The sequence below is a fragment of the Ailuropoda melanoleuca genome, chromosome 1 (genome assembly GCF_002007445.2).
Source record: "Ailuropoda melanoleuca isolate Jingjing chromosome 1, ASM200744v2, whole genome shotgun sequence".
NCBI lineage: Eukaryota > Metazoa > Chordata > Mammalia > Carnivora > Ursidae > Ailuropoda > Ailuropoda melanoleuca.
The window spans coordinates 67,375,568-67,392,839 of NC_048218.1; positions in this window are offsets into that span (position 1 = coordinate 67,375,568).

The following is a 17,272-nucleotide window of genomic DNA, read 5'->3' on the forward strand; positions in this document are numbered from 1 at the left end:
AAATACAGGAGGAAATGAAGATGTAATGTGGTATGCAGTAACCAAAACATTCATAGGAAAAACAGATCAAGCTTGCCCTAAGGGGACAGTGCATGAAGAAAGAAAAACAGAGAGGCTCAAGACTTTCTGACAGATGTCATTGATTGGGGGGCAGGAGCCCACAGAGAATCATGATAGAGAATTGAACTGGACTTAAAACTCTGCTTACTGGGGCACTAAGGCAAATGATAAGATTTCCAGGAAGAATTTTAGTTATGTGAGGGAAAAAGGGAATATAAATAAAATGAGTCCATAAACTTGTACACTATATAAAATGTCCTTGGTAGTAAAATAAAAATGACTCTGGGGATCTCTGGTAATGGAGATGTCTCAATATTTCTCTAGGATTTGTAGGGTCCAAGGGCAGGCCACTCCAAGATGGGCTGCTTTACATAAAGATTATTTTGAGTTAAAAGCAATCAAGACAGGTCACCTGTCTGGCTTAGCAGGGTTGTGACTTTGAGTCCCACGTTGGGCGTGGAGCCTACTTAAAAAAACAACCATCAAGACCCAGCAGATTCTGGTAAAGTTCTTTATCCCTCCCCCCTCCCCCCACAACTGCTTAAAAAGAATTTAGATAGAACACCTGCTCCAGGAAGAGAGCATAGATAACTACATTATGATGTGAACAAGGTATAGTAGACAGGGAGGAACCTAGCAAGGCCTTTTTGAGCAAAGTCCTCTCTGATGAGAACAAAGGCAAAAGAAAAAAATTAAATTTCTTTACAGCTTACAGCCCAATGACAAGTACTTGAGACAGGCAGAATGACCTTCCTCAAGGAGCTTAGCCATCTCAAAGTTAATACTTTGCTTGTATTCGGCACCCTTGGCTTGATGTTAGCCTGACCTTCAGGATCCTGTAAAAATCCCTTTGGGAACTTCCTTTATCTCTACCCATCCCACCACGCCAAAGATGTTAGTAATCATCCTCTAAACATAGGGCCCGCTGATACACTCTCAGCATCTCATGACCAAGGGTTTGCTATGCTTCAGGATTTCTTTTCCTTAGTGCTTGGGTTCTTGGTCACAATGCTTTAAAGAATGAAGAGGTAGACCAGGGGAAGAGTGGTGGGCAGCAAAGCAAAGTTTATTGGGCCATAGTACAAAGATCCCAAACAGGGAGGGGACTCTGCCAGGGTTGCCACCAGAGTTTCTTTTTTTTTTTTTTTTTTTAAGATTTTATTTATTTATTCAACAGAGATAGAGACAGCCAGCGAGAGAGGGAACACAAGCAGGGGGAGTGGGAGAGGAAGAAGCAGGCTCATAGCAGAGGAGCCTGATGCGGGGCTCAATCCCTCAACGCTGGGATCACGCCCTGAGCCGAAGGCAGACGCTAAACCGCTGTGCCACCCAGGTGCCCCTGCCACCAGAGTTTCTAAGTCCAGGGGGTTTTTATGAGAATGTTGGCCCTCGGTTTTAATCATTAACTCTCCATGCGCCGGTCACCCAATCAGGTTTTTGTCTACCCGCCCATCTACCTATCAGGTAGTTGCTCACGTGGGAAAGGGTGGTTGGCTCCTTCCAGGGTGGTGTAAAATCCTGTTAAGGGTAGTTTCCTCTTACGGTGGGGGCCCCTTGCCCCTGCCTGCCTTTCTTCTCGCAATCTTTCATTAATATAATGGAGAAGGGCTACTGTGGGTCTGAGATTATGCAAAAGTCCAGTTGTCTAGTGAGACAGGGAAACTAAAGGAACCCTATGAAAAACGGCTTTCTTCACTCCTTTTCCTGCTTCTGTTCTTGCTAGGACCTACATCCCTGCCTTATAAATGCCTTATAGAACAGATAACATAATGAACTTGTAAAGGTCAAGGGGTTAATGATCCCTTTGGAGTCTTCCAGCACAATAGATAATATCTAAGGAGTGACTGGGTGGGGTTGTCATGAATGTTTTCCAAGACCACTGACTCATCAAGACCCCTGGCTCCAGGGCGTAAGTGACTTAGGAAGAACTCTTAAACACTCCTTTGTTCCTGGATGCCTGAGAAGATATGTGCCCCAACCACACTCCTCAATAAATCCCCAGACCCCAAGCAAAGATGAGACTCACTTTTCCTTTCAAGGTCTCCCGGACACTGTACCAACACTCTCTCTGTGTCTTCGATAAACTCAACTCTCACTTCTCACCTCACACTTGATTTCTATCCTGTGCAAAGCCAAGGACCCTCTTGGCTCATCCTGTGGTACCTCTTCTGGATCCTTGAAGCTGGTCAACCTGCATCATCTAGCATCCTATTCTTTTATTTTTTTCTCTGCTTATTGTTCACAGTGTTTGAAGAGCACTGTCTCGCAAAGACTGACACAAGCTCCATTTTGACTGATGGGTTTGGGTTTGAAGCCTCATATGGCCAACATTTTACAAGCTTATGGGCCAACCAACACTGCCAGACTTCTGGTCACTCTCCTTGCATTTGCAAAGCTGAACCAAGAAATCAGCTTGGCATGGGGTCTTGCATGCCCCCCATGCCTCCCCCTTGTAATGTAAACAGCTACCAGAGGCCACCCTGAGAGTCTGGCTGCCCAGTCCAGAGTGAAGACACAGACTTCAGGGAGCAGAGTTTGGTTAATTACTAAATTATTTCTTGAATTATTATTTATTAAGCACCCACAGTTTAGGTACTCAGGATGTAAGGGTGAACTTTAATGGATAATGGACCTTTCTTCATGCAACTGATGTGCTATTGAGGGGTGTGGGAAGGGAGAAAAAATAACGATGCTCGTCAATGTCTTCTACAAATAGCACTTTTTAGATTCTAGTGTGTAGTCCAGTTGCCTGGTGAGCTTATTGAAGCAGATTGCTGGACTTCAGGCCCAGAAACTGATTCGATAGGTTTGAGGTGGGGTCAAAGAATATGTGTTTCTAACAAATGCTCAGCTGATACTACTCAAAGTGGATTTGCACAAATCATAGAACTCCAAGGTCACCACCTGTAAGATGAAGGATTCTGTACCTTGCTTGCTCTTCTAAGTGCGGTTCCCAGGACTCCCTGGTGATCTTTATGAAAAGTACAGAAAGAAGTGAATTCTTGGTCCCTCCCCTAAAGGGAAGTTGCTCACCTAATAAAAAAGAAAGAATTACTTAGTTAAATATGGAGAAATGACAATGTGTTGCTATGTTAAAACCTTGAAGGAATTAACTGCTTGTGAGAAATAATTTTGTTGATTGAATTAAAGGGTGTTTATAATAATAATATTCAGTGTTATGAGGAAGAAGTCTTATACTATTGACGTAAGCATAAATAGCAATGTGTACCAAAAGCCTTTAAAATAATGCTTTTAATTCAGTAATTCATCTGAAATTTTATATTAATAAACTAATCATTGGCATACATTTGTTCCCTTTTAGAAAAATTAAGCCATTTATTTTGAGATAATTGTAGATTCACATGCAGTAAGAAATAATAGAGCTCATATACCCCCTACCCAGTTTCCTTCCCCCAATGGTAACGTCTTGCAAACTATAGCATATCACAACCAGGAGTCTGACATCGATATAATCCACAGATCTTGTTCCGATGACCTGTTTTACTCATGCTCATTTACGCATATGTATATGTGTGTGTATTTATTTATACAGTTTTATCACATTGTATAGGTTTGTGTGTCCATCACTAGTCGAGATACAGAACAATTCTATCACCATACAGTTATATCATTTTGCCGTTTTATAACCACACCTACTTCACAATGTCATAAAAATTTAGTTGTAAGGATGTTTCTTACAGTTATCCTTTTAATAGTTAAAAAAAATGAAGTAACTTTGGGGCTCAGGTAGTTAAGCGCCCAACTCTTGGTCTTGGCTCAGGTCATGATCTTGCGGTGATGAGATCAAGCCCTGCATCAGGTTCCACACTCAGTGTGGAATCTGTTTCAGATTCTGTCTCCTTCCTCCTCTCCCCCTGCCCCACTGTGCACACACTCTCTCTCTCTCTCTCTAAAATAAATGAATAGAGGCACCTGGGTGGCTCAGTCAATTAAGCGGCTGCCTTCAGCTCATGTAATGATCCTGGGGTCCTCAATCAAGCCCTATGTTGGGCTCCCTACTCAGCAGGTAGTCTGCTTCTCCCTCTCCCTCTGCCTCTTCTCTCCCCCTGCTTGTGATCTCTCTCTCTCTCTCAAACAAATAAATAAAATCTTTAAAAAAAGAATAAATTAAAAAAGGAATAACTTCAATATTTGCTAATAAGATATTGATTACATTAATTAATGTATATTCATAAAATAAAATAACATGCAAACTTTAAGTTTTATAGCACATTATCCAGTGACTTACGAAGAGGTATATATACGTATATACTTTTTTTGCGAGAGAGAGAGAGACAGAGAACATGAGTGGGGTTGGGGGGACAGACACAGGGCTTGATCCCATGACCCTGAGATCATGACCTGAGCCAAAATCAAGAGTCAGATGCCCAAACGACTGAGCCACCCAGGGGCCCCAAGGTTTATAATATATTAATTGAAAAATCTTGCAAGTGCATTTTTATTTTCTTCTTTTTTACTTATATTTTCTGTAAGTTCTATAATTACCATATATTACTCAAAAATTGTTTTATTGTGGTAAAATACATATAACATTTTTAAAAAGATTTATTTTCTTATTTTAAAGAGAGAGAGAGAACAAGAACGAGTAGGGGGAGGAGCAAAGGGAGAGAGACAAGCAGACTCTGTGCCAAGGACAGAGCCCAATGTGGGGCTCAGTCCACGACCCCAAGATCACGACCTGAGCCAAGTAGGACTCCCAACTGACTAAGCCACCCAGACACCCTACATAACATTTTGAATGTACAGTTCAGTGGCATTAAATACATTTACACTGTTGTGAAGCCATCACCACTACCCATTGCCAGGACTTTTTCACTTTCCCATGCAGAAACTCTGTACCCATTAAACAATAACTCTCCATTTCTCCCCTTCCTCCAGATCCTGGTAACCACTATTCTAGCTTCTGTCTCTATGTATTTTACTATTCTCGGTATCTCATAGAAGTGGAATAATATAATACTGTCTTTTTGTAACTGGCTTATTTCACTTAACATAATCTCTTCAAGTTTCATCCATGTTGGAGCATGTATGTGATGCCACATTAATTATTAATCCATAGGCTACCACTAAATATGAAGTCACTTATAATAAGCCTCATATTTGTGAGATGCTTGCACGTTTGTAGCTGTGAATTGCAAAGCTACAGGTAAGTCTGAAGTACCAAGGCTAAAGCATCTTTTGGACTGAATTTGGTGGGGCGACCTAGTGGGAGGCAGGTTAGTTTAGGCTGGGGAAATGACATTCATGAGGACAGAAAAGTGGAGACCCATGCAACACATGTGGTGACAAGAAGCCAACACACCTGGCTATGCTCAGAGCCTGAGCAGGGCCATACTGAGAAAGACATAGAAGATGCTATGGTTTGAATGTTTGTGTTATCCCCAAATTAATTTGTTGAAAATCCTAAGGCCTGAAGTGATCTCCTTTGGGAGATCCTTAGGTCACGAGGGTGGAGCCCTCATGATTGGGATTAGCACTCTCATAAAAGAGATCCCAGAGATCCCTCATCTCTTCTGCCCTTTGAGGTTACAAAGAGAAGTCTGTGACCTGGAAGAGGGCCCTCACCCTAATAGGCTGGCACCCTGCGCTCAGACTTCCAGCCTCCAGCACCATGAGAAATACATTTCTGCTAAGCCACCTAGCCTGTGGTACTTTGTTATAGCAGCCCGAATGGACTGAGATGGACGATAAAGGCAAAGATCGAGAGGCAAAATATACATAAAAACAGTTTCAACACAATAAGAGATGCCATTTCAAGCCAGAGGGAACTGAAGCTGAGATGGGACATATTTCAACTACTGTTTAGGGAAAGAGGTACCACTGATTTGTGCACTTTGGATGGCAGGAGGTGGGGACAGGCATGTAGAAGAGGCACAACCTGTCAAGTTGGGTTCAGATGGGCTCAAATTTGACCTGTGAGGCTCGCTGATGCACCCACACTCTACCATCCCAGTCAGGATTTGTTGTGTAGACTGCATGCCGAGTTGAGAGAAGGAAACTGAATGCAACAAAAGGAAACTGTCAGAAAGTGGAGCAGTCAGGGGAGGTCAGGATAAAGTATGGTTTTGGAGGGCTGACCTAGAGGCAGGGTAGAGAGACCCCTTTCTCAAAATGTTTGTCCGGAGTTCTGGGGCTCCTGGATTTCACACTGGTCTGAACCAAAAGATAAAGCCTGGAGAACTTAGGAGAACCTTGCTTCTTAGGGTCATCACTGGGGATGGAAGCAAAGGCAAAACCCAGGACAGATGCTGCACCAGCTGCCCCAGCCTAGGTGCTGAGTCACGCCCTGGATTCTGACGGGAGTCAAGAGGCTGTGGTGGGAGTTCACCTGCCCTATCTTGATTTGGTTCCTTGATATTTTCTTCACTGTTGTGCAGAACCACGCAGTAAGAGAGTTGAAGGAGCTGAGAGCAGAGGTGAAGAGGAAGGACTGGTGGTCCATGGGAACAATGGGAAGCTCCCCTTTTGTTTCACCCCAACCAGCACAAGGATACAATCCTGTACTGGGGAATAGCTATCAAAATGGATAGGAAAAGGTAGACCCAAATGAAGGGGGAAAATCACAAGATTAACAAAAACATCTCACAGCATGAAGGACTTTGGAAGCCACCCAAGATCAACTTCCCATCTAAAGAAAATGATTACTAACATTTTTGAGGACTTCCTTCATGTTAGGGTGTTCTAACTGCTTTGAATGTAAGTCTTTTAATCCCCTGCAGAGTCCCGGGGACATTAGGGCCCCTGTTTGGAGGTGAGGCAACAGCGGTTAGGTAGCCTGCCTGAGGGGGCAGATGGTGAGGGGTGGAAACTGGATCAGAACCCAGGCATGTGCTCCAACACCTGCACACCAGTGTCAAGCAGTTTGACTTCCTCTTTGGTATGTGTACTTTCAGAGCCCAACAGCCCTATATACTTCTGCTCCCACGTCCCCCCATTCGTGCACCCTAGTGAACACATTCAGAGTCTAAACAACAGATAAAATATTTCTTTCTGTTCCTATGCAGTTTCTTTTTTTTTTTTTTTTTAAGATTTTATTTTTTTTTTTATTTGACAGAGATAGAGACAGCCAGCGAGAGAGGGAACACAAGCAGGGGGAGTGGGAGAGGAAGAAGCAGGCTCATAGCAGAGGAGCCTGATGTGGGGGCTCGATCCCACAACGCCGGGATCACGCCCTGAGCCAAAGGCAGACGCTTAACCGCTGTGCCACCCAGGCGCCCCATCCTATGCAGTTTCTTTTTGGATGACTAGGCACCTCTTATCCTACCCTTCCTCCCATGCCCAACCTCAGGAGCCCACCCAGCTCCATCCTACCACACTATCTGTAGTCAGGCCAGCAGGGGCCATCTGCCCCTCATGTCTGACATTGCCAAGTCCCTTTATCCTGGTCCTCAGATTACTAAGAGCAGGAAGGCCATTTTAAAAGATAAGCCTCTGGGCACCTGGGTGGCTCAGTCGGTTAAGCGTCTGCTTTCGGCTAGGTATGATCCCAGGTCCTACATCCAGCTCCCTGCTCAGCAGGGAGTCATCTTCTCCCTCTCCCTCTGCCCCTCCCCACCTTCTTGTGTGAGAGAGTACATGCTCTCTCCCTCTCTCTCCTGCAAAAATAAATAAATAAATCTTTTTTTTAAAGACAATAAAAGATAAGCCTGTCTTGCTAATATTGCTTACCTTGGTTAGAAGGAAAGTAAATGAGGACCCAGATAGTCTGAAACAGAGGCTCTCCAGGCTGAAAATGAAAGTACTAGATACACCGAAGAAGTATACTATTATTTAAGGCAGTACTATGAGTTCAGGCCTCTGGTTGGCTTAGAGGGGAATTATAAACTGTTTTCCATTGGCAACCTTTAGTTTTCAGGTTACTGGTGCTGGGAAGCCAGGTTTCAAACAAGTCCAAAATGGGTAGCAAATGACTCCAGTGGGTCCAGGGGTCATTCAACAGAGGTGCTGGTATGTACATATTTGAAGCTTAGTAAGCTGTTTCCCTAAGATTCTCACAGCAGTTGAATATATCTTTTTGCTGAAATCCTCACCCTCTTGGCAGGAATGAGAATGGAAAGAGCAAGTAGATGAAACAGGGACAGAGAACCCCAAGTGACTGCACCCATACCAATGGCAAAAACTCTAATCCTCAAAATGTCCTTATATTCAGGAGAAATCCCCTTCCTATGGATCAAGTCTGCATTTTAAAGCCCACAGAGAAATGACCTTCTCTTCCCAATGACAACCCTTAGGCTTCTGCTCTAAAGGAGAAAAGTCCCTATTTCCTTTATGCTCATTCTATATGCTCATTCTACTCGGCCACTTTCCAGGCTTCCATCATCCTGATCATTCTGCTCTGATTTACTCAAGTTTGCCGATACACTTTTAAATATGGCACCAGGAATTGAAAGCTTATTTCCTCAGGAAAGAGTAGTTATGCTGCACGCACAATGTCTGAACAAGGCAGCAGGAGACAAAAATGTAAGTGATTTTAAGGCAGTGAGCTTGAGGACTGGAAAGATGGTATTGAACAACTGTGCGTAGTGGTTCAGATGTAAGATAATTTGGGGGTGGCTGTGTTTCCTGGTGGGAAACGGGAAATACAGACCCGACGGGAGAAGAGATGAGGACTGTAGGTATAAAGAGTCTTCAGCCTAGATGGAGGCAGTGGTAGTGAATCCAATGAGGAAGGGGGGAGACTCCCATTTGTGGAGGACAAGGATGATCAGTGTGTGCCAGACAGTTTCCCAGTGTTGGTATCATCTGGTTTTCACAATTTTGTAAGGTAGGAATCCCAACCCTCATGAGGAGGGTGAGGCTGATAATCTTTAAGTAACTTGCCCACTGAATCACTAAGTGAAAGGGCTGGGACTCCAATTCAGGTGAATTCTCAGGGAGTGTGATGAGAGCCTCAAGAACTTGTTCCTAAATCTATGGGGTCAATTATGAATCACTGAGGAGCATTAGCGAATGAAGGTTTCCCAGGTTGACTGTAGACAGAGTGCAGATTTAGTGCTTATGAAATAAAGTCTACAGTTTGTTGGGAGGCTGGGTGAGCACAGGGCTTAATGGTTAGGAACACAGGCTGTAAAGAGATCTGACTTCAAATCATAAATTTGCCCCTTGCATGTTGTGTGTTCATGGGAAAATTTCTCCACCTTTCTACCTTTAGTTTCTTTGTCTATAAAATGGTATGAGTAATACCAACTTTGTAGTATTGTTACAAGGACTAAATGAGATTGCGTTTGTAATGGGTATATTCATATATCTATGTAAGTATAAGAGTATATATGAGAAATGCTTAAGAAGTAAGCATTCAACAAAGGATAGCTATTTCTTTCTATGTAAGTTATTCATTTGTCTTTGGCACTCAACGTTGAGCCTCTTTTTATTTAATTATCAAAAAAATTTTTTTCAAAGATTTTGTTTATAAGTAGTCTACACACCCAATGTGAAGCTCAAACTCACAATCCCAAGATCCAGAGTCACATGCTCTACTGACTGGGCCAGCCAGGTGCTCCTTGGGCCTCCTTTCAAAATGGAGAATGAGTGTGGTAGATTATAATGTGTCACTTGGCTCAGGTTGAGCTACTTTTCCCAATTCCTTTCCATGTGTGTTTCCAGTTAGCGTGATCCATGAGAGATTCTTGGGGCAGATTCTTGAGACTGAGGGCAGAAGTGAAGGAACAGCCATTTTGTAGCTTACACACATTGTCATTCATTCGTGGACTCATCTTGCTGCTGTGAGGAAGCAGCCAGGCCTACAACTGCTCCAGCGTCCCCTGTGTCCTCCTCCAGCACCTCCGGCTTCTGGGCCGGGTATGTGTGGTTAGCACTCTGATGAAGGGTCCCAGCTTCTGCGGGACATCTCTACCATCACAGCTGGCAGCAACAAGGACTGACACTGTTTCATCATTTGGCTCCAGCATGAGCTTGCTCTCTTCCACCTCAGATCCAGCTTCTCTTCCCCCTGCCTGCCTGCTAATTATATACACCTCCTAGTTAGGGTTGCCAGACTTAGCAAATAAGAATATAGGATGTTCAGTCAAATGTGAATTTCGGATAAAGAACAAACAATTTTTTAGCGTATGTTTCTCTGTATTTCACATTTGAGTGGGCATCCTGGTTTTCTGTTTTTTGTTTGCTAGTTCTGGCAACGCTAAGAGTGGAAGAGAAAGTGACTGTAGAGCAGAATCCCGTTGAGGATAGTGACTGTGAGTTTACAATGACACCAATTAATACACAACACTTTGATGGTGACTTTGAGGAGGTGGGGGTTGTGTTCCTTCAATTTGTTCTTTGCTCTCTAATTTTGGGCTATGTATGTACTGCCCCTGTCCTTTCCTAATACTGGCATCTGCCTCCCTTCTAACCAGGGAATTTTTGAATACTCTGGCATCATGACACTGGTGTCCAGTGTGATCTACGGGAAGCTGGGCATCAAAACAGATGCACTGATGGAGGCAATATCAACCAGAGAGGTATTGAAGAGAAGATCACAAGATCACAAGGTAACAACATCCCACACAGAGACCGGCAGGAAGAGAGGATGAGAGGCAAGAAAACAAGAGGGGAGAGGGGCAAAGGAGGACATGCAAAGAGCACAATGCACAAAAAACCAGAATACACAAAGAGAAAAGCAAAACCCAAAGAAAGCTAACTGCACAGAGGTAAGAGAAGTACAAATAGACAAAGGTTAGGAAAGTAGAGGGGCTAACTGCCTCAGAGAGTTATCCCAGAGGGACTGAGTGATGAAGGAGAACAATAAGGCATCAGGAGCCATAGGGAAGATGAATAGAATCTTGTCATCTAAATTGCGTGTTTTGAGAGTATTTGATCATGTTTCATGTACTCATCCTACACTACAGAGAACAAAATCTCCAAATTGAAGGCTATGAGTATACAGGTGCAGGGTTGTCATTTTTGATTCTGTGCTTTATTACTCATGCTGTTTTTTCCTTTTGCATGTCTCCTTTACAATGGCCTGGCAAGACAGCGAGAACCATTACCAACATCAACATCATAATCATCATAGGAATAACACAATAGTGACAGTGATAGCTACCATATGCCAGACCCTACGCTGTGTCATATCATCTAAGTCAGTCCTTCCCTTTCACAAACCCATGAGATTGGTAAATCCTCCTCCTTTTTCAGATGAGGGTACTTGCCAGTAAACACTAACAGTCCAGGCCTAAGCTCTGTATTTGTCTCTGTTATGATTATATTTCTGAAATCAGGAAGGGACACTTCTACTTTGGAGGTATAAGGGAAGGCTGGTCTGGAAAGCCAGGAAATGTGAAGTTGGGGGAATGGGGAGGAGAAGGAGAAGTGGAAATTATTAATCTTATCTCAAATTTACTCTGATTTTCCACATTCTCTTCTGGGGAGAGAAGGGTAACTTTGAGGAACTGTTCAAACCCCTGGCTTTGAAATCACTGTGATAGAAGACTAGCACAGTGGGGGCGCCTGCGTGGCACAGTGGTTAAGCGTCTGCCTTCGGCTCAGGGCGTGATCCCGGCGTTATGGGATCGAGCCCCATCAGGCTCCTCTGCTATGAGCCTGCTTCTTTCCTCTCCCACTCCCCCTGTTTGTGTTCCCTCTCTCACTGACTGTCTCTATCTCTGTAAAATAAATAAAAAATAAAATCTTTAAAAAAAAAAAAAAAGACGACTAGCACAGTGGATAGAACTCTAAGAGGGTACAGAACATAGAGCAAGGGGATATTGTGGTGACTGGGGTTAGGGTTGAGGAACTCCCAGAAGAGGGAATCCCTAAAGGCAAATAGCAATTATAGGCAAAGAGTTCCTATTCCTAATACGCATAACGCACTTACTTGCAAATCAGTAAGAACAAGGGAAACACCTCTAGTGGACAAATGGTCAAAATGGAATATGCACGTCAAAAGAAGAAATACAGGTGAATAATCAGCATGTGAAAAAAAGATCAAAAAAATTTTTTTAGATAACATTCATTGTTAGTGGTTATTGTGGAGAAATGAGTAATTTACTCCAGTAGAGGGCAGTTTGCCTGTATGTATTCACGTTTACCTTTTTACTGTGGTAAAATATACATAACATAACATTCACCATTTAACTATTTTAAGTATCCAGTTCAGTGGCATTAAGCACACTGACACTGTTGTGCAAACATCACCACCATCTCTAGAACATTTTTTACCATCTCCAACTGAAACTCTACTCATTAAACAATAACTCTCCATTCCCCGCTATGTTCACATTTTAATATGATTTATGATTTTATTTCAGTAATTGCTCTTCCGAGAATTTATCCTAAGGAGATAATCAGAGAAATGTGAAAAACATACCTGTACAAGGATGTTCCCAGTAGAAACAACCTCCATATCCATCAATAAGGAATTGGTAAAATAAATTATGCTGCTCATGTACAATGCGCCACAAAGCAGTCATTAAATATTACGATGTTGATTATGTACGCTATCAAGAAAACAGGTCCATGATCTATTTAATGAAGGACAAAGATGATAAAAATAGAATATCATGACTCCATTATATAAAACTATGTGTGTGTCTGTTGTACTTCATTTCTAGAGAAAAATAAATACTCAGATCCCCAGTTGAGGCAATGTCTTGTTTCGCTTGATTAGGAAATATATTGTCCCTTTGGCATAGATGAGTAAAATTTCCAAATGTACCTGGCTATGCAAAGTAAAATGTCTCACCTGTTTGCTGTCTCAAATACAATCAGAAATAATACAGGGGCATCTGGCTGGCTCAGGTGGAAGAGTTTGCGACTCTTGATCTCAGGGTCATGGGTTCAAGCCCCATGTTGGCGGTAGAGATTACTAAAAAATAAATAAAAATTTTTTAAAAATCTACTTCTGAAGTAATATGATAGCGATTGTATCATATTGGTTCACTAGAAATATTCTCCCCTCCTCTACATCTATTGTCGTGTATTAGAATTTGAGCAGGTTATAACAGATGGTGATGTTGCAATATTCTTTAATGTGCATGGGTTACTTATATAGTCTTTAATTGACTTAGAATACATTTCTTCCCATGTTGGTACAGCATAATCAGGAAAATAATGTTATCTCATTATAACATTATTATAATGGCAACAAATCATATCTGTCAGGGAGGGAATGTCATAGTTTTGTTAAAAATGGATAAATACAAGGGCGCCTGGGTGGCTCAGTCAGTTGAGCTTCTCTGTCTTTGGCTTAGGTCATGATCCCAGGATCCTGGGATCCAGTCCTGTATTGGGCTCCCTGCTCAGTGGGGAATCTGCTTCTCCCTCTCCTCCACTTGTGCTCTCTCTCGAGCTCTCTTTCTCCAATAAATAAATAAAATCTTTGAAAAAAAATGGATAAATACCTCTGCTCAATAGAGGAGATATATACTGCTTTTTTAAAAAGTTAATATCAAAGTTAAGCTTGAGTTTTGTAAAATCTTGGTTCTTTTTGACCACCTAAGACCAGTCTGTTTACTTCCCAAGCATATTCTGTGAATACTCTCACTTCTATACATTTTACAAATAGTAGGCATACTTTTAAATCTATACGTCAATGGAAATTTTACTTGAAAGATGTTTTTGTTCTATTTTAGCCTATAAGATAAAGTTCTAGTATATGTAAATGAAAATTGTATATGAATTTTATTATTGAAGGATGATAAATCAAATCATGTACATTTGGAAATATTAGGATTTACTTTTTATTAAATGTAATAAATCTTTTAAACTACTCTGATGTGCCCTTTCTGAGCAAAACTATTAAACATAACAATAAAATAAAAGTACTTGATAAAAATAGGATCCCATGACACCATTATAGAAAGTTGTGTATATATGTGTATGTATATAAGTGTGTAGATTTAGAACAATATCTGAAGGGATGTTTGGCAAATTGAGTTTTTTGAGTGGTGGAGGTTTTGTTTTCTTTATCCGCCCCCCCCCCTTTTTAAGTAGGCTCCACACCCAATGTGGGGCTTGAACTCACTACGCTGAGATTAAGAGTTGCATGCTCTGCCTACTGAGCCAGCCAGGTGTTCCTCTTTCCTTAATTATTTAAATTTTTACAACAAGTATTTTATTTTTATACTTGGGGGAAATAATTTCTTTTTGCAGGGAAAAAGTGTGACTCTGAGAGTAAAATTACTAAGAAAATTGGTGCCTGGATGGCTCAGACGGTTAAACGTCTGACTCTTGATTTCGGCTCAGGTCACGATCTCAGTTGTGAGATCAAGCCCCATGTTGGGCTCCATGCTAGGCATGGAGCCTGCTTAAGATACTCTCTCTCTCTCTCCTTTTGTCCCCCCCCACTCTCTCTAAAATGAATAAATAAATAAAAATAAAAAATAAAAAAATTCCTTCCTGCCATATTAAAGAATAAAATGTAAAAATTAAAAGAACCAGAATAAAATATAGGTGAATAGTTAAACTGGAAATAATGTAAGTAGGGGCAGTAGGGGAATGGCTAAATAAATGATGCCATATTCATAATGAGTATCATAAAATCATTATAAACTATGAGGTAAATCTAAGTTTACAGACCTAGAAAGATGACTCTGTTGAACCTGTAAGCAATAACTACAAGATACCAAGCACTGAGTAGAGGGATACCACTTTTATTTTTAATAATTGTATACCTAATCTGTATTTATGTGTGTATATATATATACACACATATACAATAGTCAAGTTTGAAAAGTGTTAGAAAAGAAACAACAGGCCAAAAATGGAGTACTTTGTGCTAAGCCCCATATCAACGAACCAAGACTTAATACCAACCTAACCTAACTGCTGTTTCAGCCTCTCCCAGCACTATAACCAACTAGTCCATTTAAATTACCTGGTCAGCAGGAGTGAGGTAATCTACCTGATAGACTCCCACCTTTCCCCAAAGCATGGTGACCTTGCCTGAAACAATCCATTCTTTGCTAGAAATGTCCTTTCCTGCCTCCTTCTGTCTATAAAGCCCTCCATTTTACACAGCTTCTTGGAGCTTCTTTTTTATTTGCTAGATGAGATGTTGCCTGATTCTTGAATCTTTGAATAAAGCCAATTAGATCTGCAAATTTACTCAGTTGAATTTTGTTTCATTTTTTTTTTAATGTAATCTCTACACCCAACGTGGGGCTTGAACTCACAACCCTGAGATCAAGAGTTGCATGCTCCACTGACTGAGCCAGCCAGGTGCCCCTTGAATTTTGTTATTTAACAAAGAATATGTACCGAACTGGGGCCTCTCTAGGTTACCTCTGGAGGGATAGAAGTGGAGGGGCCCAGACGAAGCAGGAGCACTTTTACTTCTTTCTCCACATAATACTTTAGAGTGGTAGAACTATAAATTATTTCTATTATTTGTGTTTAGGAATTCTCTGAAGAAAAAATTTAAACAATCTTTTAAAAGTGAAAAAATAGATAATGGGGGTAAGGAAGTTTTTCTTAGCATAACACCAAAGATGAAAGCCATAGAGGAAATTATTTAAAGAGCTAAAACTTTCATCTAACAAACAATAAACTTGTAAAAGTTATTTGCAACATAGAACATTGGGGTAAATACTGTGAATTAGCTCACTCAACCACCATTTCTTCATCCTTCTGTGTATAGAGTGTATAAAGCTTAAAACTACATTTCTGAGATTCCCTTGCAGTTAGGATTCTGGGTGTAAATTATGTTCTGCCAGTCAGATGCACTCTCACAATATTTAGAAGCAGGTGTGAAGCAGAGCCCATCTTTCTGCTGCTGCTGCTATTAGAAACCAAGATTATGGAGACCTAAGTCTTTACAGGGAGCTGGAGCCATGCCCAGAGTTGCAGCGTCCAATCATCTGTGTTGTGGATACTGAAGGCAGCTGTGGGCTCAGGAAAGACACCACAGAAAAGTGAAACCACAGAAAAGAGAACAAAAATGAAAGGAGTATAAGGGACAAGAGATGTTGTTGACAACACCATAAAAAACACAGTGGGCAGAAATGAGAAAAAGATGAGGAAATAAAAAATTAAGGAGTGGAGAAAAAGTGATAATAATTGAAGACAAACATATACATAATTGGCATTCCTAAAGAGAAAAACTGAAAACAGTAAATAAAGATGAAATTCAAAAAAATTATGTGAAATAAAAGATTTGAATCTGTGGACTGAAAAGGCACATACTGTCTTCCAGGAAAAATGGACTCAGAACAATCACCAAAAAACAAAACAAAACATAACCAACCCCCCCCAAAAAACCTCTATCATCTATCTATCTATCTATCTATCTATCTATCTATCTATCTATCATCTATCATCTATCTATCATCTATCTATCATCTTTTTTTTTTTAAGATTTTTATTTATTTGACAGAGAGAGACAGCCAGTGAGAGAGGGAACACAAGCAGGGGGAGTGGGAGAGGAAGGCAGGCTCCCAGCAGAAAAGCCTGATGTGGGGCTCGATCCCAGAACTCCGGGATCACACCCTGAGCCGAAGGCAGACGCTTAACGACTGCGCCACCCAGGTGTCCCTATCTATCTATCTATCTATCATCTTTGCAAAAGCTTCGACCTTCAATATTCTTCAAATCTCAAACCCCATTCATTGCAAACAATGACAACTTCCTTTCCAGAGCCAGGAACTTAGCTTCTAGCCAGCAGACTTAACAAATGTGCTTCTGCTTCCCTCCATGTCCTAACTTAACAGTGGATGGTATGGCCCATTCCCCATGCCCTGTTCCTATCTTCTCAGAGCCTGACTTTATTGGGCGACTCAGTCTCTCGTATCTTCAGCCTTGCTCTCTCCACTATCCACGCTATACATTTCATCTTACCAACTTCAAGTCTGTACTTTACTGTAAATGCTTGCTCTCTCCACTATCCTTGCTCTCTCCACTATCCACGCTATACATTTCATCTTACCACTCTCCTTGCTCTCTCCTTGCTCTCTCCACTATCCTTGCTCTCTCCACTATCCACGCTATACATTTCATCTTACCAACTTCAAGTCTGTACTTTACTGTAAATGCTTGTGCAATTGTCCCCATCCTTCACCGGCTCCAGGACAAAGACCAGGTCTGTTGGTTTCTTGTGGACCATGGGAAGGCCCAGTAGAGTGGCTGACAGAGTTGGTGCTAAATACATGTTGAATATAGTAAATACCCAACAAAGACTATTCCAGTGTTAAATCACTAGATTCAGTATCTCCACTGTGTTAAGTATCAGAAGGCACTCTCGGTGCACATAAGACTT